The sequence below is a fragment of the Rousettus aegyptiacus genome, unplaced genomic scaffold (genome assembly GCF_014176215.1).
Source record: "Rousettus aegyptiacus isolate mRouAeg1 unplaced genomic scaffold, mRouAeg1.p scaffold_m13_p_14, whole genome shotgun sequence".
NCBI lineage: Eukaryota > Metazoa > Chordata > Mammalia > Chiroptera > Pteropodidae > Rousettus > Rousettus aegyptiacus.
In genome coordinates this window covers 13,589,553-13,613,021 of record NW_023416289.1, presented here as the reverse complement: position 1 = coordinate 13,613,021, position 23,469 = coordinate 13,589,553, and the positions used below count along the sequence as shown (strand labels likewise).

Sequence of the window (23,469 nt, the reverse complement as noted above, 5' to 3'; positions counted from 1 at the left end):
GTATCTGAACGTGAGGCATAAGGATTCTCTGGGCAGTCTTTGTCTTATCAGCCCTTTTAGTTTTTATATGTTAGATGTCTTTTTCAACATAAATAATTTGCAGTAGTTATTTGTTGGCTGCGTTTATTTCAATTTCACTGAGATCGTTCTAATACCTATTGTATCAAAGGCACTATTAGGTACTGTTTAGTGTTATGATAGATACAAAAAAAGATAGGTTCCACAAGGAGCGTGGGAAATGGGGGAGGGGGCACATAACCCAAATAACTGTGCTACTAGGCAGACTGAATGTTGGAGAGGGTGGTATTGAATTGCACTTAGATTATTGGGATTTAACAACATCTAAACAACTTGTTTGAGTATTTTCATTATAAAGAAGATAAACAGTTAATGTGCTGCAAATTGTCACAACACCCGCAGTGATGTCAGCAAACTTATTGGGCACAAACTTGATTAGAACACATTTTGTACCAAATATGTATCAGTTAAGGTGTTAACCAAACATGAGTAATAAAGGAGTATCATCATGTAAATAAGAATTTTTTGTACATCCAAAATATTGAATGACATTTAAAACCTATGAGAAATACTAAAAAGTGCAAAAAACATTTTGATATTGAAATGGGTCTAGAAGGAGTTAAGATTTGAAATTTGATTTATCCCTGAAATTCACAAAGTTGAGCAGTTTTGTTACAAAAAATATTCTAGAAGCTATTTTTTTTTAAATTAAGGCAAAATAAATACATAACATAAACAATTTGAAATGAATGATTCAGTGGCATTTAGTGCATTCACAATGTTGTGTAACCTCTACTTCTGTCTAGTTCTAAAACATTTTCATCACCCCAAAAGGAAACCCTGAACCGATTAAACAGTTGTTCCTCATTCTTCCTGCGCATGCCCCCTCTAACCCCCAGTCTCTGGCAGCCCAGTCCATGACTTGGAATCTGTCTCTATGAAATTTCTTATTCTGATTATTTCTTATAAATGCATACCTACATCTGTGACCTGTTGTGTCTGCCTTCTTCCACTTAGCATAGTGTGTGGTTCAACCGTGTTGTAGAATGTATCAGTACTTCATTCCCTTCTATGGTTGAATAACATTCTATTTTATATATTCCCCAGTTTATCCATTCATTCATTGATGGACATTGGAGCTGTTTCTACTTTTTGGCTACTGGCAATAGTGGTGCTGTGAATACCTAGCAGCTAATTTTTAAATCCTATTGAGAAGGATATAGTGTATATTTAAAGCTAAGGTTTCAAAATTACTGTTTCACAAAAGTAGTTTTCATTTTAATAAGGATAATATGTGTAGTTTGAAGCAACTAATGGATTAACTGACATGGTTTTAGGATAATAATATGCAGTAAAGTGGGCCATAAGAATAAAATTGCTTGGTAGAATTCAGGTCAGTATTGGGTTATATCAATGTTTTTACTTGTTTTGGGATTTTCTTCCTCGTTGGAATTGAAGTTCCATAAGGCAGAGATAATAGTGTCTATGTTTTATTTATAGTTGTGCCTAGCACAGTGCCTTTAATATGGTAGGCGCCCCATTGAATTAATGAATAAATACTGCTTAAGTTTTGAGTCAGTGCTCACTTATTTGTGGTAGAGGAAGTTGATGAAACTTGTTTCAGTTATTTGGCTTTAATTAGTGAGATCCATCAGACAGCAGATCTTGGTAATTTTGGGTTGTGGGTTTTCCATCTCTAAAGATTCGAGGATACTTGTATCACATATCAATTTCTATACAGAAGATTTTTGAAAAATATTTAGGGAGGAGTGGTTAAGAGGATGAAGACTAAAGACAAGCCAAGGGGCTGAATTTGGTGAATGTCCTAAGCACGTTTGTTAAAGTACAAATTAGATAACATGATTTGACACTTGATAATGTCAGTTATGTTTGTGACTGACTTTTTTTAAATTAAAAATTATTGAGATGTGGCTGACTTTTTAAGGTTATTCCTTACTGAGATGTTTTCAGATTTTTCCTATTAAAGAAAATTTAAGAATTTTGAGTCTAGCTTTTTTTTTTTTTTAATTTATTATGAGGACAGTGCTAGCTTTGATTTTTCCAGTTAAAAATGAATCAAACTATTTTGTTTAATATTGCTTTTACTGAATACGTAGCTTCAAAATGAAGATACACCTCAAAATAGAGAATTTAAAATTGGCAAATGTTTAACGTTTATTAACATAATTTGCCATTATAAAGGTGCTCTATTTTAGTGTACTGATTGTATATTTCTAATTTAGTTTAATGATATAATAATCTTTACTTTCAAATTAAAAATTTCACTCTCAGAGTTTGTTCATTACTAAATATTGACTTTCTAGTCTTGAATGAGAGTCCCTGGGAGTGTGCTGTACTGTGTGTAGTTTAGTTGCTTTTTAAAAAGGGAGAAATATCTTAGATACAATATGTATTTCTGTAATAAATTTACTTTATGATAAGGTATGTGTAATTTTGTCAGATATCACTTTAATACCCAACTTTTTCATATGTAAAGTTGAGGAACTTTTCCTAGATCATTGTCTAGTCTTTACTCTGTAGTGTTTTTACTTTGTTTTGTGCTTGGAGATCTGATTCATTACTTTGTTTTGTGCTTGGAGATCTGATTCATAGGTTCTTTATAATATACTGTTTCTTAGATAATTGTATTCTCACTTTTCAGTTTTTATAGATAATTTGTTACTCAACATTTTTGTTTTATCTTGTGTTAAATGAGGTAATATGTTTAAAGCTCTTCGCACAGTCCTTGGTCCAGTGGTGCTCATTAAGTGGTGGTAGTTAACATTTCTTTAAAAAAAAGAACACTGAAAAAAACTGATGATAGGTTATTTTTTACATCCTCCTCGAGGTCCTTTTCTGTATACTAAACTAAAACATGTTGGTGAGCCAGTCATATAACCCTTAGATGAGTTGGAATATGTTTCTTAGACATTCTTATTTTATCCTCTTAATTCTATTATTATTTTCAAATTTACATACTTTCTTATATCTTACTAAATATAAGTACTGAAGTTCATTTGCTTTTCATTGTTTTTCTACTCTTGAATTAAGTTGTTACTGACTCAGTACATGTGATGAAAGGTGCTTGATTTGCTAACCATATTAAGTATAATTGGTTATTTAAATCAGTATGAAAAAGGGGAAGTTGCATGTATAGTTTCCTGTAGAAATTTAATGGTGGGTTTGTACAGTACCCTAGGTACAGTAAAGGGTGATTTGGATACTGCTGAGCCTTGTTTTTTTTTTATACCATAGGTCAGATTTTTCTTTAGACTTGAATGCAGTAAGAAAGAATATGTATTAGGTGATTAAGTTAGTAGTGACATTTCACTGTTTAATTTGAAGAATAATTTAATATTTTGCTTCTTTGACACTTTTCCTGATAGGAGTAGATGATGCTACTACCGAGGGTGCTAGTAGAATTTTGTGATGAAGATTAGTGAATAAATGTGTTTTAGTGAGTATGGGGAAAAATCAAGGAAAAAATTCCCTGTTATATTGTTTTGTTAAAACCTCATCATTGTAAGGGCATTGCTATGCCTGTGTTTTCTTAGGTTTTCCCATTTGTCAATACAGAAGGAATAATTTGGCATATCTTCTAAACTATTAGTAGAGATAATACTGTAGTAGTTTTATTAGCTGATATAAAAATTAAAACTTGGGTATTAGGTACATGACCAAGATATCATGGGGGTCTAATAAGGCTAATGTCTTAAGCATTTAAGATACTAATGTAGAGGAAGTTGTAGAATCAACTTATTATGATTTACCTTTCTGCAATATCCAGTAAACTTTGCCTAAAACTGTATTTTTATTGAAGGTATATACCAAACTCTGCATTTGAGTTTTGCCCTATATTTATTTTTTCAGTGAAGTGTGATCATAAGGACATTTCTTTAGTCAGAAAATGTGGAATTCATGTTTCTTCAGAGGAAGTAATAAGTAAAATACTGATATATAAAATGGAAACCTTTTAAGAGCAGGTGAATCGTTACTGATGGTGAAGTTTAATATGTCTTTTATTTTCCTTCTTAGTATTGAGTAGTTGATGATTAAATAGAGTGATGTTTTATTTTAAATAAGAGGTGGGGTTGAGGAGGCCATAATACAGTGTAGTCAATTGCATTACTCTTAAGAGATAGGAAACCTGAGTAGGTTGAGCCTCATTTGATAGTAAGCAGTAGTTTGCTTACAGCAGTAACATAAATAAGGGAGGTGTTGTCTAAAGCTGTGTTGGTGGGTCAGGGGAGTAGACACAGCAGACTTGGCAGTAAGCCTGGCTTCTAAAACAAAATCCAAGTCATCAAATTTGCCCAGGCATGCCATATGAGGTTCAAGTAACAGTGGAATTTAAGAGGAGAGTGAGTTTGTTCAGGGAGGGTTAGGAAAGTTGCAAGCAGGAACAAGCTTTTTTAACAGCCATAATTTTAGCTCAAACATAGCATGGGTCTGCATGTATTTCAGCATTTCTGGTAATGTTTATATAATTATATTGCATGACTCTTACCTGCTTGCCTCAATTTGGTAAACTCTTTAGAAGAGAGGAATAATGGGACCTATAAGATTTGTAGTATGGTCTATGAATTGTCTTTGAATTCGTAGCTGAAATTTAATCAAATGGGATAGTTCTGGTTAACATTGGTATTCCTGGGCATAAGGAAGCTACATGTCTATGAAAGCTTAAAAACCCCACATATACTGGAGAAGTAACTTGAAGTTTCTATTTCCTACAAAATGTACAGTTTCAGTTATGTCTTATGTTACACAAGCAGGTGAGAGTTTTAATATTTTAAAATATGCTTTCAATATCTTAAAATAAAATTTTATTTGTCTTGTGTTACATTTTCATCAGCTTTGCTGTTTAATTAGAAAAGAGGATTATATGAGCTTTGAAATTATAACTTTTTCAATAATGTTGATTTGTGTCATATATAAAAATATTTCTAAAAGCATTTTTTTTTCCATGAAAGTAATCATTGGTCAGGACACTTTAATGGACAGTTTGTGAGTTGTACTTAAATGTCAATATTTTTTAGTATTGCTTTAAAATAAAAAAAGTTTTTAAATAAAAATGACATTCAGGAAAAAAATGACATTAAAAAATTGCTGAAGCTAGATGATGAGTATATAAAGGAGTTCATTATAATCTCTATACTTTTGTGTATGTTTTAAAATTTCCATAACAAAGTTTAAAAATGACATTTAAAAGCTCTTTAAGGTGCTAGATTAGAATGGGAAAAATGTTCTCTTTTAAAAAATATAATTATGAAGTTAATAAGATTAGCTGTTGCATATAATTTTAAAAAACTGGTTTAACAAATAAACAGAAAATAAAAATTACTTGTATGTCTGATTTAGAAAACCCATTTCTCTCTTTGATTGGGTAGTGTTAGCAGTGGGATAGTGAGGTGAATTAGTGGTGTACATAAATAGGAAGTAAACTGATCTCATGCTTTTGAGTAGGTATTTTTTTAATTTTAAAAATATTTTCTAAATAGTAACTATGAGGTCAGAAAAATTTATTCATCGTTTAGTAATTTAAGGACTTTGAAATTATTTTTAAACACTTTAGTGTTCGATCATGTTGCTTTTATCCGGTCTAATATTTGAGTATCGTCAGTTCACTTGAACTTTTAAATTTATGATGAAATGAAACTAGAGAATTTAGTCTTAATTTTAAAACTAGATTTTTAATCTGTATATTGGTAGAGATTAACTCACAAAAATATAAAGACCTATAAATTCTTTTGATTTGTGAACATTTAAGAGCAAACTAGGTCCAAAATTTATATCTTACATTTTGCCATTTGTGAAATCATATTGAATACTAAAGGAATACAAATTTTAACCTTGTCCTTTCTTTAAGGAAAGTCTTTGGGAAAAATATCGAAAGTTATCTAAATGCTACTTTTAATTTTTTATTGCAACGTAAGAAATTTAGGAAACTTGATATTTCCTCTGCTGGCAACACTTATTTATAGTTTTCACTTCCTTTTGGTAAAGGTTCTTCAATTAAAAATGACATTCAGGAAAAAAATGACAGTCAGAACTTGTTGCAGCTAGATGATAGATATATGAGGACTCATTATACTCTCTGTTTGAAAACTTTCATAATACAAAGTTTTGAAACCTTTTTGACCAAGATGCAGAGTAAGAAATACTTAACATTTCAACCTAGCATAAGCGTACATGTTTATACAGAGAAAACTGAGATAGAAGTTGCAGATAAAAACAGTATTTGCCTTTATGCTATGGCATTACCCTGACATTTTCTTTTTCATTATATTGAAAAATTGTTGGTCACGATTCGCTAATAGATCACTGCCATCAGTTTGAGAAACAGCTCTAGGAGATGGTTTCATAGTTCTGATTATGTTAAAACTGTTTAGTCATTGAGACATTCTTATTATTTAAGCCATATTTCCCATGTCTGCAGTTCTTTAATACATGTTTTAAAAATTATATTTTAAATTGAATTAGCTTATTGCTGTCTTTTATTGGGTTGGTTAGTTGCTAAATTTTGCCACTTCCTGAAAATGAGTTGTATTGCCCCCTTTCTCTCTGCTCTATGGGCAAAGTCAAGTCTTGATCACCTCCTGTTTGGATTTCTGTAATTTTCTCTTCATATTTAATTCTTCCATATTCAGTTTTGAAAGTCACAGCTAAGGTTATCTTCGATTTCTGCTCCTTTGTACCTATAACCTGCCTCTTCATTGTTCTCCATCTATTTTATATATCTTTGTGCATTAATATCAAGTTCATCATCATTCATATTTTTTCGGTTCCAGCGTAAAACCTTTCCCTCTACCGTTTTGTCTGAACTGCCTCTGCCATCCACCTGTTGTTTCAAAGTCCTTCTCTTTTGTGAAACTGTCTTGAAACATTATTTGGAGGTAGTACTAAGCTCTAGGACTGGGTTCTAGATTTGTTTCTATTGCTAGTTTTGTGACTGCTATAAAGCACAGAATAGGTTCAGGCTAATTCAGTCCTTTTATTTTATAAGAGAGGAAATTGACGTCCATTTAAATTTACTTGCCCAGGGTCATTTAACTAGTTAGTTGCAAAATAGAGACCCAGGACCTCTGACTCCTAGTCCTTTGTTCTCCATTAAATTGCTTAATTTCTGCTTGAAAATCCTAGAGTTGTTTTTCATAGACTATAATTTCGATCATTTGTGTAACTTTCTTTTTTGTTTGTGTTCTGTCAGGTAAATATTCAATTTAGTGTTATTGAGTACCTATTATGTGCAGGATATTTTTATATACATTATCTCTAAGTCTCATGATAACCTGAAGAGGTAGGTATTTCCATTTTATACCAGAGGAAATATAAGTGCAGATAGAATGGACCATCTAGAGAGTAGGAGAGTTGGTATTTGAACCCTGTTGTTTTGTTTGTTTTTGAACCCTCGTTTTTTGTTTGTTTGTTTGTTTGTTTGTTTTTTAAACCCTGGTTTTTTGACTTGGGCTCTTTCTACTATGCCTCTTGCCTCACTACTCCCAAAAAGAGTTTGTTACAGAAATATTCAGTTTTTCCTTTGGCAAAGCCAGTATTCATGGCAAGCGCTTGGACTAAGACATATCTGAGAGCTAGGGCTTACAAGTTACACTTGTGTTCCTGTAATTAGATTTTCTGTTTTTCGCTCAAAATGGCTGCTTTAGGGGTGCCCCTTAACTTCCTTGTCTGCTTTGGAAAATTTTAAATGGTAGTAGTTATACAGCCAGACCAATAGAGGGTACTGCACAGCTAACTGTGAGGCACCCCAGTTTGGCTTTTTGGGGCTTTTTGGTTCATTGTGGATCTGGAGGTTAAGTGGCCATGTAGTTTGAGGTTTTAAGTACTGAGAATTTGAGCTTTCTGTTTGGAAACTGCCTCCCAAGTTGTGCTGATCAGGGTCTGATTTGTGATCTTTGCAGGCTATTTTGAACTTCACATTTAAAATTGAAAGCATTTTTAGGTTTGTCATCAAAATTGCCCTCAACTTAAATAGGGGAAACGTTCAGAATTTAAAAAATGCTAAATTACTAGTTAGGGCAGGTTTTTTTTTTTTTTTTTTTTTTTTTTTAACATTTTGCTTTCACATGTTCTAAAAGGTATATGAGTATTATTTATTTATTTATTTGGATTGAATTTAGAATCCAAGTAAAACTGCTCTACCTTCTATAGCCACTAGTGCTGACACATTTTTTTCCTTGATATTTTGATCAGTTTGCCATCTGCCACTTATTTTTATCTCCCAAGGTCAGCACTGCCTGTTGGGCTTCTCTTTGTTTACTACCTATTTCTTTTTTACACATATCCAGTTGTCTCTGAGCTTTACTGATCTCCCCTTTTCAGAGCAAAGGCATGAAGGCTATTTTGTTATTACCTAGTAGATATTGACTGATCACTATTTGAAAGAAATGGTATTATTTTAAATTTTCTAGTTTAAACATATGCAAATAGTTATATTAGTTGTTGCTCTTCGGTAGGAGAAAGGAAAGAGCCACCAACACTGGCTTCACATGGTTCTTTTCTGGAAAAGTGAGGAAGGACTTTTCCAGAAGCCTACAGCAAACTTAACCTCTTATTTCACTGACCAAAATTGGGTTACTTTCCTAAATTAGTCACTGGTAAAGACTGATGGAATTATTCTTAGCTAGCCAGGCCCATCCCTTGGCCCGAAGTTGTGATTGGCTTTCCCTGAAGCACATGGCTGCATGGGAGAGGAGTGGATACATGGAAGAAAATCCGTTAGTGAGGAAGGAGAAAATAGATGTTGTGTGGGGTGGGATAGGTTGGGGTGTGTGTGGCCTGTGCGGTATCAACCAAAACAATCTCCTGCATTTACTATCCACAGTTTGCTAGCAGTTGAGGCAGTTTAACATGTAAATGAGACTTTTACTATATAATTATTTTTTTGGCACTGGCTTTTTCTCTTGCTTTGTCAGAGTTCTTGGTAGTGGACAGGGGAGCTTTATAAGTGTAGAGAAAGACAGAGGATGAAGTATGGCTAATAGATTTCTCTGAGTAGTGAGCTTGGTGTCTGGTGAGTGGGCTATATGGGACACCAAATTCATGTTCCTTGTACACAGTTCAAGTAGAATCAGATGGTCATGAAGACATAGAGGAGCATACAGAATCATCTAGTTAAGCCAGTCCTGGTTTTCAAAATAAAGATAGCAAAGTACTTTTTAAATGCTTTTAAGTTTTACTTTACTCTTTGCCTTTGGGCTAGTCCGAAAGGAACTAGGGTTAAAAGATAAAAGGATATACACGAAGAAGAGAAAGTAGAAACCTGGCAGGAACTTTGTATAATATCTTATAGTGACTGAGAGGAAAGGGACCTCAATATTTTAATAAAATTTATTGTGTCATTTTATTGGAGTGGACATGTAAATAACAGAGATACAGAGAAGGCCCTCTGAGAAGGTAAATAACAAAATAATTTAACTTTGAGAGGTCAGAGAATAGGTCATAATTGAGCTGAATCAGTAGAATGAGTTTCCTAGGTAGATAAGGTAGGAAATACATTTCAGCCCCATTGATGACCACACTCAAGGCCATAAGTTAGAGGGCATAGTCCTTTAATTTGGAAAGGTTGAAGATCAAGTTTGGTATCCAGATGTGACTGGAGATGGAGAACCTGTTATGCTGTAGCATGAGGAGTTTGGATTTTAGATTGAAGACAGCAGGGAGCCATTGAAGGATTCCAAGCTGGACAGGAATGCCAGATTTGTGGTTTAGATCTGTTGATAATGGATTGAGTAAGACAGGAATGAGATGGGGGCAAACGTTGTATCTGTGAAATGATAGGGCAGAGGAATAGAGGTGGCAAGGTGGGAATAAAGCTGAGAGAATTTTAGGGGAAAGAAATCAATAGTGACACAGAACAGGGCAAATTTCCCCAAGTCGGAGGAGACCAAGCCCAGCACTGGAGAGAAGAGAGTTCTTTGGTGGAGATTGTAGAAATAATTCAACACACATGCCAAAGTTAGGGTGAAAAGGAAAGTTTATTAAAGAAAAGGAAAAGCAAAGACTAGAGAAAGCAAAGTCAAAAACCCAAGACAAGGAAAAAAAACTGAGTATGGGGGATCCAGTTTATATATCATCTTTAATTACTTGGAGTTACAGTTTAAAGACTTCGGTTACCCATTTCCTTTGATATGGGTATATGGTGGTGAAGGAGAAGAATTTATAGCGGGAAAGGCCTGCTGGCAGTTCCCAACCTTTAATCCTTAGGTTTGCTATGGTTTTAGCCATAGGGAATGAATTATTTTATTTGTGTTTAAGGCAGAGACTTAAAGACTGTTGTTCCTGTTTCCCCTCTCACTGGTGTGGGAAATGAGTTGTTAGCAATCCTAGCAGAAATCTTCCTTTGTTCTGCAGGTGTCCTTGTGGTTTGGCTGCAGGGCTGAGCAGCATATTGGAGTCTCTGAATGTAGCTTGATTTCACATTTTAATTCTCTTGCTTCCTCCCTACATTAATAGGACTTGATGGTATCAATTGAGTAAGGAGAGGAAGGAGGCTAGGATTATTTCTGTTTTTCTGGTTTGTGTCAGTTGTGGTAGGAGAGCAAGTTTGGAGGTGGGGAGAAGAAGAAGATGAGTCGATTTAATAACGTGTGCCAGTTACTGTGCAAAGTCTGGGAGGCTTATATGTTATTTTACCAGAATTAAATGTGTGAAGAAGAGACTAGATGAAGTAAAAGGGGAGTTTAGGCTTCTGGAGGGCGTAAATTGTGGCAAAGTGACTAGGAAATGTGTGAAATAGGGTTGTTTATTAAGATTTGTTATGCAGATAAGAGTAGTTCTTTTCCTGATACTAGAAAGGGAACACCTTTATAAATGAAAATTTGACGTCACTTTTATGAAGGGAATTTTATGCCCTGCTTTTAGGCAGAAAGGGGAAGGGTAGAGAGTTCTTTTTGTGTCTGCTGTTTTTCAGTTGCCTTTAGCTCAACTAATCCTTATGCAAAAGTGGCATATTTTGATGTGGCATATCCTGATCCCTTTCGATAAAAAGCTGTACTTATTTAAAGTGTACAATTTGATAAGTTTTGACACATGTGTACACATCCCTTGATTTATGTGATTTTTTTTGGGGGGGGGATGACTTTTTATATGCGGTAAATATCCTCCCCAATCCTTCCGTTTCCATGGACTTTTTATCCGCGGTCTCTATTTATGTGGTCTTGTTTTACAAGGTTTTCATATTCATTACCGTTATTGGTGGTTACTCTTTCTAAATACAATTGCTTAACGCAGCAATGTACAAAGAACTGATACTAACACACAGTTATTAATGATCTTCTCGTTCATTGGATGGCAAATAAAAAAGTATGGGTGACACTGATGTTTTTCAGGATTGGTTTTATAAATGTTTTGCTGTAGAAGCTGAAACTTACATGAAGGAAAATGTCTTCCCTTTAAAATACTTTTACTTTTAGATGAGGCACTTGCTCATCCACATAATTTAGAACCTGCAAATATAAATGTTGTGTATTTGCCACCAAATACAACTTTCTTATTCTAACCTTTAGATCAAGGCATTATTGCCACCTTTAAGATTAATTCTATTAAATGGAGTTTTAATGATATTTTTAATAAACTTGAAGATAATGCATCACAGTAACAGAAGCCTGGAATAAATACAGTTTTAAATTGTATCAAGAATATTGCTTTAGCTTTGAGTGCTATAAAGCTGTCAATTTTAAATGCTTTGTGGAAAGCAAGATGGCCAGAAGTGGTTGTACCAGGGAATATGGTTCCAGCAACTGAAATGGGATTAACTAGTATTATTAATTTATTAAATAAATATCAAAAAGAAGGCTCTGACACTTTGAATGTAGATGATATTAACGAATTATTGGTTGATGATGAATTAATTCACTTAATATCTCAAACCATCCTACTGATGAAAAGGGCAGTGACATGGAACCAATTTCATTCGCTGCAGAAAATAATCTACAAAGCTCTTCAGTTGGCTGCAAAACTGGAAATTGCAATTCTAGATTTAATGAGCCTTAAAATTGAACAGATTTTTAAAAATGTTGTAGCGAACATCAAAGAATTTATGAAAACTTTGCAAAAAATGAGGCTGGGAAAAAATCATCCAAAAACATAAGCATAAATAATGAAACTGAAGTAGTACTTCCAGATATTTCGAGTGATGAAGATAGTGACTTTGTGCCAATTAAAAAAAGAGGATTGATTGCTTTAGATTACAGTACAGACACCTACAGCAAATAAAATTTATTTTGATTTTTCTGAAATTTCATTAGCATTTTTTTGTGAAAATATGTGAAATAAATATTTTTATGATTTATATTGGCCTATTTCTTCAGTAGTTTTTTGTACTGATGGACTCTTTTTACGCAGTTTTCTTCTGCGTTAGAAAAAGACACATGGAATGGATAATCTAGTAAATTGAGGGACAGTTGGGTTGTATATCTATGGACCACATTCAAGATAATGAACATATCCATTATTCACAGAAATTTCCTCCCAGTGGCCTTTTTCCTTTATCCAGATAACCGCTGAAGTTACTTTGGAGAACAGAAATGGAATCATGAAGTATATACTCTTTTTTTCCCTCTGAGTTCATTCAGCATTGTTATTTTGAAATTAATCAATGTATTGAGCAGATCAGTAGGTCATCATTTTTATTGGAGAAAAATTTCCATTATATGCATATACCACAATTCGTTTTATCCGTTCACCACTTGATTGGACTTTTAGGTTGTTTCCAGGTTTCACTATTACAGATAAAGCTGCTATGAGCATTCATGCATTAAAGTCTGTGTGTGGACATATTTCCTTTACCCTTGGATAAATAACCTAGAAATGAAGTGGTTGGATCATGTGTTAGATATAAGTTTAACTTTTTGAGAAAAAGGCAAACTTTAAGTGTATAGTAGTTATCTCCTTATGGTTTTATTTTATTTTCCTTAATGACTAATGCCCTTGAGCATCTTTTTGTGTGCCTTTCTGCTACCTGTATATCTTTTTTGGTGAAATGTCTGTTCCAGTCTTTTGCCTATTTCAAAAAGCTTTTTCTTTTGAAATAATTATAAAGTCACAACAGTTGCAGAAAATACATGAAGGGAGGTTCTGGGTATGCTTCCCTCAGTTTCCCCTAACATCATCTTGTATCACTATAGTATATTATCAAGACCAGGAAAATAACATTGGTACAATCCACCAAACTTATTCAGATGTCACCAGTTTTACCTGTACCCTTTTGTGTGTGTGTGTGTGTGTGTGTGTGTGTGTGTATTTCTGTGTAATTTTATCCTGTGTCAATTCATATAACCATCACCACAGCCAAGATACAGAACTGTTCCATTACCCCAAAGTTCCATCTCACTAACCACTTATGGTCACATTCACTTCCCTCCCTCCTCCCTGGCCCAATCTCTAATTCTTGGTAACTACTAATCTGTTCTTCATCTCTATTATTTTATTTCAAGAAAATGTTATATAAATTCAGTCATATACTATTTAACTTTTTAAGGTTGGTTTTTATCACTCAGTATAGTTCCCTGGCAATCCTTCCAAGTTGTTGCATATACTAAGTTTGTTCCTTTTAATTCCTGAGTATTATTCAATAATATGGATATATTACAATTTGTTTAACCTTTGCCCATTGAAGGACATTTAGTTATTTTCAGTTACTGGCTATTATGAATAAAATTGCTATGGACATTTGTGTGTATATTTTTTTTGTGAATAAGTTTTCATTTCTTTGGTTATAAATTCCCCAAAAGTGCAGTTACCTCCCAACCTCTAACAAAACATGAGTTTTGTTCTATAAGAAACTGCCAAACTTTTACGTTCCCACCAGCAGTGCATCGATTACCCTGTTTCTCTGCTTCTTAGGCAGCATTTGGTATTATCACTATTTCTTATTTTAGCCATTCTGATGGGTATTTAGTGGTATTTCATTATGGTTTTAATTTATAATTCCCTAATGACTAATACTATTAAGATCTTTTTTATCATCTATATCATCTTTAGTCAAGTGTCCATTCAAGTCTTTGCCTCTTTTATTTTTTCTGGCTTTACTGAAATATAATAGACAATTAGTTTCTCATATTTATATTGTACAGTTCAATGAGTTTTTTCATAGTTAACATGCAATAATATATTAGTTTCATTTGTACAGCATAGTGATCAGAGATCTGTATAACTGACAAAGTGATCACCCAGCTAAATCTAGTACCCTTCTTCCCCCTTACATATTTATTACATTGTTAACTATTTTACTTATGCTGCACTTTATATCTCCATGTCTATTTTGTAGCTATCCATTTGTACTTCTTAATCTCTTTGCCCTTTTTTGCTGAAACCCCCAACCCCCTTTCCATCTAGTAGCCCTCAAAATATTCTCTATATCTATGAGTTTATTTCCATTTTTGTTGTTGTTATTTTGTTCTTTAGATCCCATGTGTAGGTGAAATTGTGTGATATTTGTCTTTATCTGATTTATTTCATTCAGCACAAAACTCTCTAGGTCCACAAGGCAATATCTTTTTCCATCCCCTTTCTTTTAGTCTGCGTGCATCTTTTAATATGAAGTGAGTGTCTTGTAGGAGCATATGTAGGGGTCTTGTTTTCTTATCCATTCATTTTCCCTATCTTTTAGTTGGAGCTCTTAATTCTTTTCCATTTGAGGCACTTGTTGATAGGAATGTAGTTATTACCATTTTTTTTCATGTTTTTTAATCACGTTTTTTACTTCTTAAAGAAGTCTCTCCAGCATTTCCTGTAAACTGGCATAGTGTTGATAAATTCTTTTAGCTTATTTTTGTCTGGGTAGCTCTTTACCTGTCCTTTGACTTTAAATGATAGCTTTGCTGGATAAAGTATTCTCAATTATAGGTCCTTGTTTTTCATCATGTCAAATATTGTGTGCCAAGCCCTTCTGTTCTGCATGGTTCCTTTTGAGAAATCAGCTGCCAATCTTATGGGTGCTCCCTTGTAGGTAACTAACTGCTTTTCTCTTGCTGCTTTTAAGATTCTCTCTTTGTATTTATCCTTTGGCATTTTAATTACAATGTGTCTTGGTGTGCGCTTCTTTGGGTTCATTTTTTTGGGGACTCTGAGCTTCCTGAGGTTGTATGTCTATTTTCTTCACCAGGTTAGGGAAGTTTTCCATCATTATTTCTTCAAATAGCTCTTAAGCTTCTTGTTTTCCTTCAGGTACCCCTATGACATGGATATTTTTACATTTGATTATATCCCATAGGCTCCTTAAATTGTTATTATAGTATTGGCTTTTCTTTCTTTCTTTCTTTCTTTCTTTCTTTCTTTCTTTCTTTCTTTCTTTCTTCCTTCCTTCCTTCCTTCCTTCCTTCCTTCCTTCCTTCCTTCCTTCCTTCTTTCCTTCTTTCCTTCTTTCCTTCCTTTCTTTTTCTTTTTTCTTTTTGCCGTTCTGATTGAGCATCCTGTTTCCCCACACTCTATGTCAGTGGTTCAATTCCCTTTATCCACTCTGTTGATTCCCTCTAATATACTCTTCATATCAGATACTGTGTTCTCCATTTCTTTTTCACTTTTATAATTTCCATTTTCATTTTTATATTTGTTATCTCTGTTAAAGTTCTCACTGAGTTCATCTACTCTTCCCCTGTGTTCACTGAGCATCTTTATAATCAGTGTCTTGAACTCTGCATCTGTTAGATTCCTTGACTCCATTACTCCTGGATCTCTTCTGTTCTCTCAGGGTTTCTGCTTCTTTGTGTTTGCATTTTGGCTGTCTTTCTGTGTCTGTTTCTATGTAATAAGCAAAGCTCCTTAGTCTCCGGTCTTATTCATATGGCTTTGTGTAGTAGGTGTCCAGCCTCACAGTCCTGAGAGGGGTTCAGCTACAGGCCTAATTCAGCCCCAGACTGTGCCCTTCCGGGTCCACTTGTCAAGATTCAGTAAGCAGTCCACAGAAGTTGTGCTTATAGTTGCCTCCAGAGGCCATGCTAAAAACTGAGGTCAGCTGCCACTAGTGTGAGTCTTGGAGTTGGCTCAGCAAGGAGCACTGGACACAACTGGTTGTGGCTTGTGTGGGCCCATGAGTTGGGGAGGCGAAGTCTGAGGGAATCCTTCGGGGGTAGCCACCACTGTTATCTATTTGATGAAGTCTCTGCTATGGTTGTGCTGTGTCTGTGCAGGGGAAAGGGAGGGCTCAACAGAGGAACAAATGGTGGATATCGCCACCATTTCTGCTGGGGAGAGAGCCTCGCATCTGGTTCTCACTCCAACTCATTGTTCCCCTGGAAATCCCTGGTGCGCCCCCCCGCCCCCGCCTGCATCCTGTGCAGCCCACCTGGCGCTCATGCTCAGAGCGAGTAGGTCCATCATTGTCAAAGTCTGCTTGCAGACACAGGGCCCCTTTAAGAGGTGTCTGCAGCTGCTTGTTGCCGCTGCTGCAGCCTCTGTCCCATGCAGCCTCGCGTCTTTGCCCGGTCTTACCTTCTACTGTTGCAGGATGATTTCTTATTTCTCTTCCTAGTTGTAGTGCTTTTGTTCTTGTAGATTCCAGGCAACTTTGCTTGCTGTTTGCTCCATGTTTCGGTCACAACTTTGATTTGGATACAAGAGGGATGAACAAAGCCTCTATCATCTATGCCATTCCCCCCCCCCCCCAATAGATCTTTGCCTCTTTTAAAATTGGGTTGTTTTCTTTATTGCTGAGTTTTGAGAGTCCTTTAATTTTTTAGACACAAGTCTTTTATCAGATATATGCTTTGCAAAGAGTTTCTCCCAATCTGTGGCTTCTTTTTATTAACAGTGTCTTTTGTGCAAGTTTTTAGTTTTGATGAAGTTTGATTTATCAATCTGTTCTTTATGGATTGTGTTTTGATATTATATCTAAGAAATATTTGCCTAAATTAAGTTCACAAAGATTTTCTCCTAGGTTTTCTTTTGGAGATTTTATAGTTTTCAGTTTTACATTTAGGTCTATGATGTATTTGGAGTTAATATTTTTTGTGTATGGTGTGAGATATGGACCCAAGTTCATTGTTTTACGTATTGATATCCAATTCTTCTAGCCCCATTGTTGAAAAGGCTATCCTTTCTCCACTGCATTGCCTTTACACCTTTGTTATAAATCAGTTGACTACATATGTGAGTTTATTTTTGGACTCTTCTATTTTGAGCTATGTGTCTGTCCTTTCATGATACTACAGTATCATGAATCCTGTACCTTTATAGTAACTCTTGAAATCAGATAGTATCACTTTTTCAACCATGTTTATCAAATTGTTTTCACTATTCTGAATCCTTGATTTTTTTATATTAATTTTAGAATCAGCTTGCCAATTTCTACAAAAAAGCCTACTGGAATTTCGATTAGGATTATATTGAATCTCTAGGCCAGTTTTGGAAGAACTGATATCAGTATTGAGTCTTTCACTTCATGAATAAAATGTCTCTCTCCATTTACTTTTATTATTATATATCACTATTAATATTTAATTTCTCAGCAGTATTGTAGTTTTCAGCGTACAGGCTTAACTGTTACAAGTGCTGCCGTAAATATTCATCTGCAAAGTTTTGTGTGAGGACATGTTTTCATTTCTCTTGAGTATATATCTAAGAGTAGAATTGTTGGATTATATGTTAATTCCATGTTTAACTTTTTGAGGAGCTGCCAAACTTTTCCATACTAGCTACACCATTTTACATTCCCATTAAGAATGTATGAAAGTTCCATTTTCTCCACATTGTCTCCAATACTTATTTTTCATTTTTGGTCTTACTGTGGTTTTGATTTGCTTTTCCCTAATGAATAATGATGTTGAGCATCTTTTCATGTGTTTACCGGCTATTTGTATATCTTCTTTAGAGAAATGTGTATTCAAGTCCTAAAAATAGTCCCATTTTAAAATTGAGTTGTTTTTGTCTTTCCGTTGTTGAGTTGTAAGTGTTGTAAGAGGTTATGTCATATGATTGTAATACAGTACACTCTTTTCACATTGTGTGCTTTCCATCCTGGACTCTCCCAAGCTTCTGGTTGATTTTTTAAAAATTTGCATACATGAAAATTCATTTTTTGTGATATACAGTTCTATTGGTTTTGATAGATGCAAAGAGTTATGTATTCCTTACCCCAGTACCATACAGAACAGTTCCATCATCTTTGTGTCTGGTTTCTTTCACTTTGCAAATACATTTAAGATGACATTCATCATGTCATTGTATGAAGTAATAGCTAGTTCCCTTTTATTACTATAAAGTATTTAACTATATGGGTTACCACAGTTAGTTTTCCATTCATCTGCTGAAAGACATCTTGCTTCTTCCTCCTGATAAAGAATCATGTACAGATTTTTGTGTGAACATGTTTTCAGTTCACTTGATCTTCCCAATGAATCATGTTTTGGCTTCATCGATTTTTTTTTACTGTGTTGTTTTCTGTTTCATTTATTTTCTGCTTTCATCTTTATTATTACCTTTCAATTAGAGTGGTGTCTGTTTCTTCAAAGAGATGGATGTAGGTGTGCAAACTGTATTAAGGGCTATTTCAGTGGATGGATGAGACCTGAAGTCAGATGACTTTGAAAGTGAGGAAGTAGAGACAGTGATAGTACACTACTCTTTCTATATTTTTAGTTTTGAAAGCAAGGTCTCTAAGCTTTGGAACTGTTGACATTTTGTACTGGATGATTCTTTGGGGAGGCTTGAGTTGTGCATTGTAGGATGTTTAGCAGCATCCCAGGCTCATACTTGGGATATATGCCAGTAGTATCCCTCCAGAAGTGGCAACCAAAAAACACCTTCAGACATTGTCCAATGTTCCATTGGGAGCAAAATTGTTCCCTATTGAAACCAGTGTTTTAAAGGAAGGAGGAAAATAAAAGACCCTAATGAAGAACTCAGATCTCAGGGAAGCTTTTTAAAGGAAGTGATAAATTAAAGGAAGTAGCCAGTGGAAAAAAGTCGGGAAGGTTGAAGTGATGAAAAGGAAGATAACTGTTGGAACTATAGAATGGAATTTAGATGGAGAGATGAGTTTTTTTTTTCTTTTTCTTTTCCTTTTTTATTTTTATTTTTTTCTTTTCGGAGACAAGTCACTTTTTTTTTCTGAGAAAGAAAGAAATGAAAGTGTAAATGTAGATATTCGTAGAAGTACATATATATTTGAGGATGGTATAGGCAGTAGGGATCAAAATCCTTTGCTAAATGGGTTGTCACTATAATAATTGCTGGAGAAACACTGTTCTCAAGGGAAGCAGCCTCAAATTAGAGAGATGGGGATGGAGGGAGTATCCTGTTAAAGAGATTGAGAGCTGGAGGTGTCATCCTTGTTAGTAGCCTGAAGCCCAGGGGAAAAGTGCAGGGTAGTAAGAGATTAAGAGAAGAAACTAAAAGGCAGTTCTGGGTTTGAAAAAAGTGGAAGAATTATATTACATGACATTTGTTTTTGGAAACTATGGTTCTTGTGTGTATACTCATGGAAAATGCAAGATTAGTATTCATATCACTGTGGTAAAGGATTTATTGATGTGGTTTATTAGAGGACTACTTAAAAATTTTTGATATTATGCTTTTATTGTCTGGTAATATGCTTTTTTTTTAAGTAATGGAACTGTATTGTTGAATAAAAATTATAGTCAATAGTTATATGCACGTTATCGAGACCCAGATTTGTTTCTGTTCTAAATCGAACATTTATTTGATATCTGTTTCAGATACAGTGCTAAGTGTCGATATAGATTATCTAGAATCCTCACAAGAACGTTTCAGTGTAGATATTATTCTCACTTTACAGTAAGGTAATTGAAACTCAGACGGATTAATTAACTTGATGAATGTAAGGCAGCGTGTATTTGACTCCAAAGTCAGTGATCTCTATTCTATTTTTCTCTTTCAATCCACCCTCCCGCTTGTTGTGTTATTCCTCACTACCTCCTGAATGTGAGACACAGCTAATTTTTCTATAGCGTGGTCTTACCGTATTGTGTTTGCATTGAAAACATAATTAGACCACTTTGTTGTTCTCTCTTTGCTTTTAAGAGATTTTCCCCCAGCTTCTCATGGTCATTCTGAATTTTGTCTTCCATAGTAGCTGCCATCATGTATAATTAATACAACAGTGTAATATTTGGGAACATGAGTATATATTTGAGATCTTTATATTGTTTATTCATAAGTAACTTGAAAAGGACAGGTTTTAAATGCTGATATCTATGGTTTACTGTTTTCAAAAATAATTCACCTACCTATTGCTACTAGGATTTCTTGCCCTGTTGGTAAAAATGTGACATGGGATGGACTCAAATCTACCTATAATCTAGGTAGATTTGATTTTCTCCAGTTGTTTTCTCCTTGTAGGCCGCTGTAATGACTATCTTAGGAAAAAATTTTCTGGCTTTTTTTTTTTTTTTTTTTTTTTTTTTTTTACAAAAGCATACTAGTACACATTATGTGTTCTCTTAGTTGACTGTAAATTGACCTTATTTATTTTTTCCTACATGTGAATGTTAAGCTGTGATCGCATCACTACTTTTTGGTGCTATTGACTTTTGTCTGTATAATCAAGTGTAGTAGCGTGCTAAGTACTGTAGGCAGTTGCCAAATGATTCTTCTGTCTTCTTTTTGTTGTGAGAATTCCTTTGATCTATTAACTGTTCATCATTATTTTTTAGCAGTGATAGAACCTAAAGAGAGTGGAGTCCTTTGCTTTTTGAAACTCTTCTCAGAAATATTTCCTTTCTGCTTTGGTGGGATATAGTAGAATTGAGGACCTGTGTGAAATTTCACATTTATTTTAGCACAGTGCTTCTTAATATGTTCTTGGGTAAAGTGGATTTCCTTTGCTTAATGAACTTGGAGTGTAAATTAGTTCACTTTCTTTTGCTTCTTTGTTGCATTATTTTTTCTGATAAACTGTCAATATCTCATTTTCAACATTTTCCTTTTTTTTTTTAAAAAAAAAAAATTACTCATCATTTTGTTCTAATTTCCTTTTTAGTATCCTAATTCTCCTTTCCAAGTTTCTGAACTGTTTTGAATTTAGCTCGTTAACTTTCTTTTTTCTTGCAAAATTCTATTTATTTTTTTAGCTATTACAAAGTATTATCAAAATTATACATATCTTTGTTTAAAGAATCAATTTGTTCAGCTTATTTTGGAAAACAACTCTGCGTCCACCTTGCTTTCCTTTTTTCCCTGCCTAGGGGGCAGCTGCTTTCATTTCTTTCAGCAGTTTTTTTTGGTATTTACCTTCAAATCTCTTAGATACAATGCTCATACTGCTATTTCTTGATTTTTCTGTTTTTGCCATTGTCTGTTGACTTCCATTACAGAAAATGAGATTTAGCACATTGTCACTTCCAATTACACACTTCCAGTTGCACATTTTCTCACTCCCCAATATGGTTATATCATAATTGCGGTTAGATTGCTTGTGTTATTATGACTACAGATAGTGGATTCATTGCTAAGTCATAGTAGTATTTATTTTCCTTGTATGGTTTGTTACTGTTTCTAGAGTTAATAATTGTTGTTATTCTGTGTACTTAACACTAATTCATTCCTAAATCTCCTCCAGGTGCCTGAATCTCATCTCAACACTTTCAAACGTTAGTTTAATCTGTCAATTTTGATTTCTTGGACACTTCCCTCTCAGAGCCTTTTAAACTTCTGTAATCTAGACTAAGCTGTTGTACATCTGTTATTCTGTGAGCTCTGCGTTGGCTATCATTCTGAGGAGTCCTTTTGCCTTTCTATTATATTGGATCACCTATTTCTTGAATATATGTCCTCCTTTTGCTTGATGACTTTAAACTCGTTTTTGTGGAGTAATTCCTCCAGTAGCTGAAGGTAGCAGAAGGTAAATTTTTGAGACCATACATATTTTAAAATGTCTTTATTCTTCCTTCACAATTATGGCTGATGTAAAATTCTAGATATACTTTTTTTCTCAGAGTTTTGAAGGTATTTCTCTCTTATTTTCTTCTAGCTTACAGTTTTGCTCTTGAGAAGTCTGATAACACCCTAATTCTCCATTCTTCATGTGTAATCTGTACCCCTTCTCCCAGTCTTTTAGGTTCTTCTATTTCTTTTATGTTATGAAGTTTCATGATGATTTGTGTTAGTGTGGATCTTTTTTCATCCGTTGTTCTGGACCCTCAGTGGTCCTTTATTTCTTTTTCTTCATTTTCTATTTTCTTCTGGAACTCAAATTTCAATGGTGGGACTCCTGGACAGATTCTAGTATTCTCTCCCATTTCCTATTTGTCTCTTTGCTTAACTCTGTGGAAAATTTTTTCAGCTTGATCTTTCAATTTTCCTTTGAGCTTTCCATTTGTTATTTTTAATTTTTAGGGTCTCTTTCTTATTTTATCTTTTTAAATAAGCACATGTTCTTGTTTCAGCATTACAATATCTTTTTTTTTTTTTTTTTTTTTTACCTCTGAGGTTATTGAGGATAGGCTTTGTTTTTATTTTTGAGGTTTCCATCTTACTGCATAGTCTTTTTCTTCTACTGTCCTTTTTGTGTCTGTATTTAATGTTGAATCTTTTGTCAGATGTTTGATCATCGTTGGCTATCTGCTTATTTTTAAAAATAGAACACCAAAATCTTAATAGCAGTTTTGTGATCATAAGTGGCACTTGCTAACTGCAGCCCTCATTGTAGGAATTTAATTTTACTAGGTTACTTGCGATGTCATTAACTGTAGGTCTTTTCTCTTAGGCTAATCAGATTCCTAAGAGAAGAGTCCTCTAGTCTATTGCCTGAAAGGTAGGGAAAGGTGCTGGGAGTTTCAATATCCAAGATTTGGAGAGACTTTTATTTCATTACTCTGTTTTCAGTATGACTCTCAGTCTCAATTGCCCTTCTGTTTTGCCTCTTAAGAAAACCTTCAGTCTTGTGCCTAGAGGAACATTCATCCAGTAGTGCAGAGTGAGGAGGTATGAGAAATTGGGAAACTTTGTGCCTATTTTGTTTTCAGCCTTGTCTTCACTTCCACTTCCAGAAGTACCCGGTAGTGCATTTCCTGAGTTTTTGGAGTTCTTTTCACTGCTGGCTTAAGTTTTAGCTTTTTCAGGTGCTAAATCAGTTACCATGTGTACTGCATTTCAGCTTCTAAAAGTTTTGTCGCCATGGTTTCATCTCTGGTTCTTTTGTTTTCGTGAGTTTACCCTTAAAATTTTTTTTTACTATCATTTAGTGGAGTTTAAGTTGGGAAGGGGCAAAAGTGTGTCTTCAGTCCACTGTCTGGAAATTCTTTCAATTTTTTTTTTTTTTATTGAGGCAAAAATTACATAACATACAATTAACCATCTAAAAGTATACAATTAAGTGGTAATTTGTGTACTTAAAATGTTTTGCAACCACTAGCTCGCTCTGGTTTCAGAACTTTTTCATCACCCCTTAAAAATACCCACAGTCATTAAGTAATCACTCCCCATTTTCTCCTCCCCACCCTTTGACTACTTTAGATATATCATATTAAAAGCATCATA

At 34.3% G+C, this 23,469-nt stretch overlaps 1 protein-coding gene across 3 annotated transcripts in view; it reads left to right on the top strand.

Moving 5' to 3' along the window:
* NFATC3 (nuclear factor of activated T cells 3) overlaps window positions 1-23,469 on the top strand; it is a 92,910-nt gene that overhangs the window by 1,339 nt on the left and 68,102 nt on the right. The gene's annotated exons all lie outside the window — the stretch shown is intronic.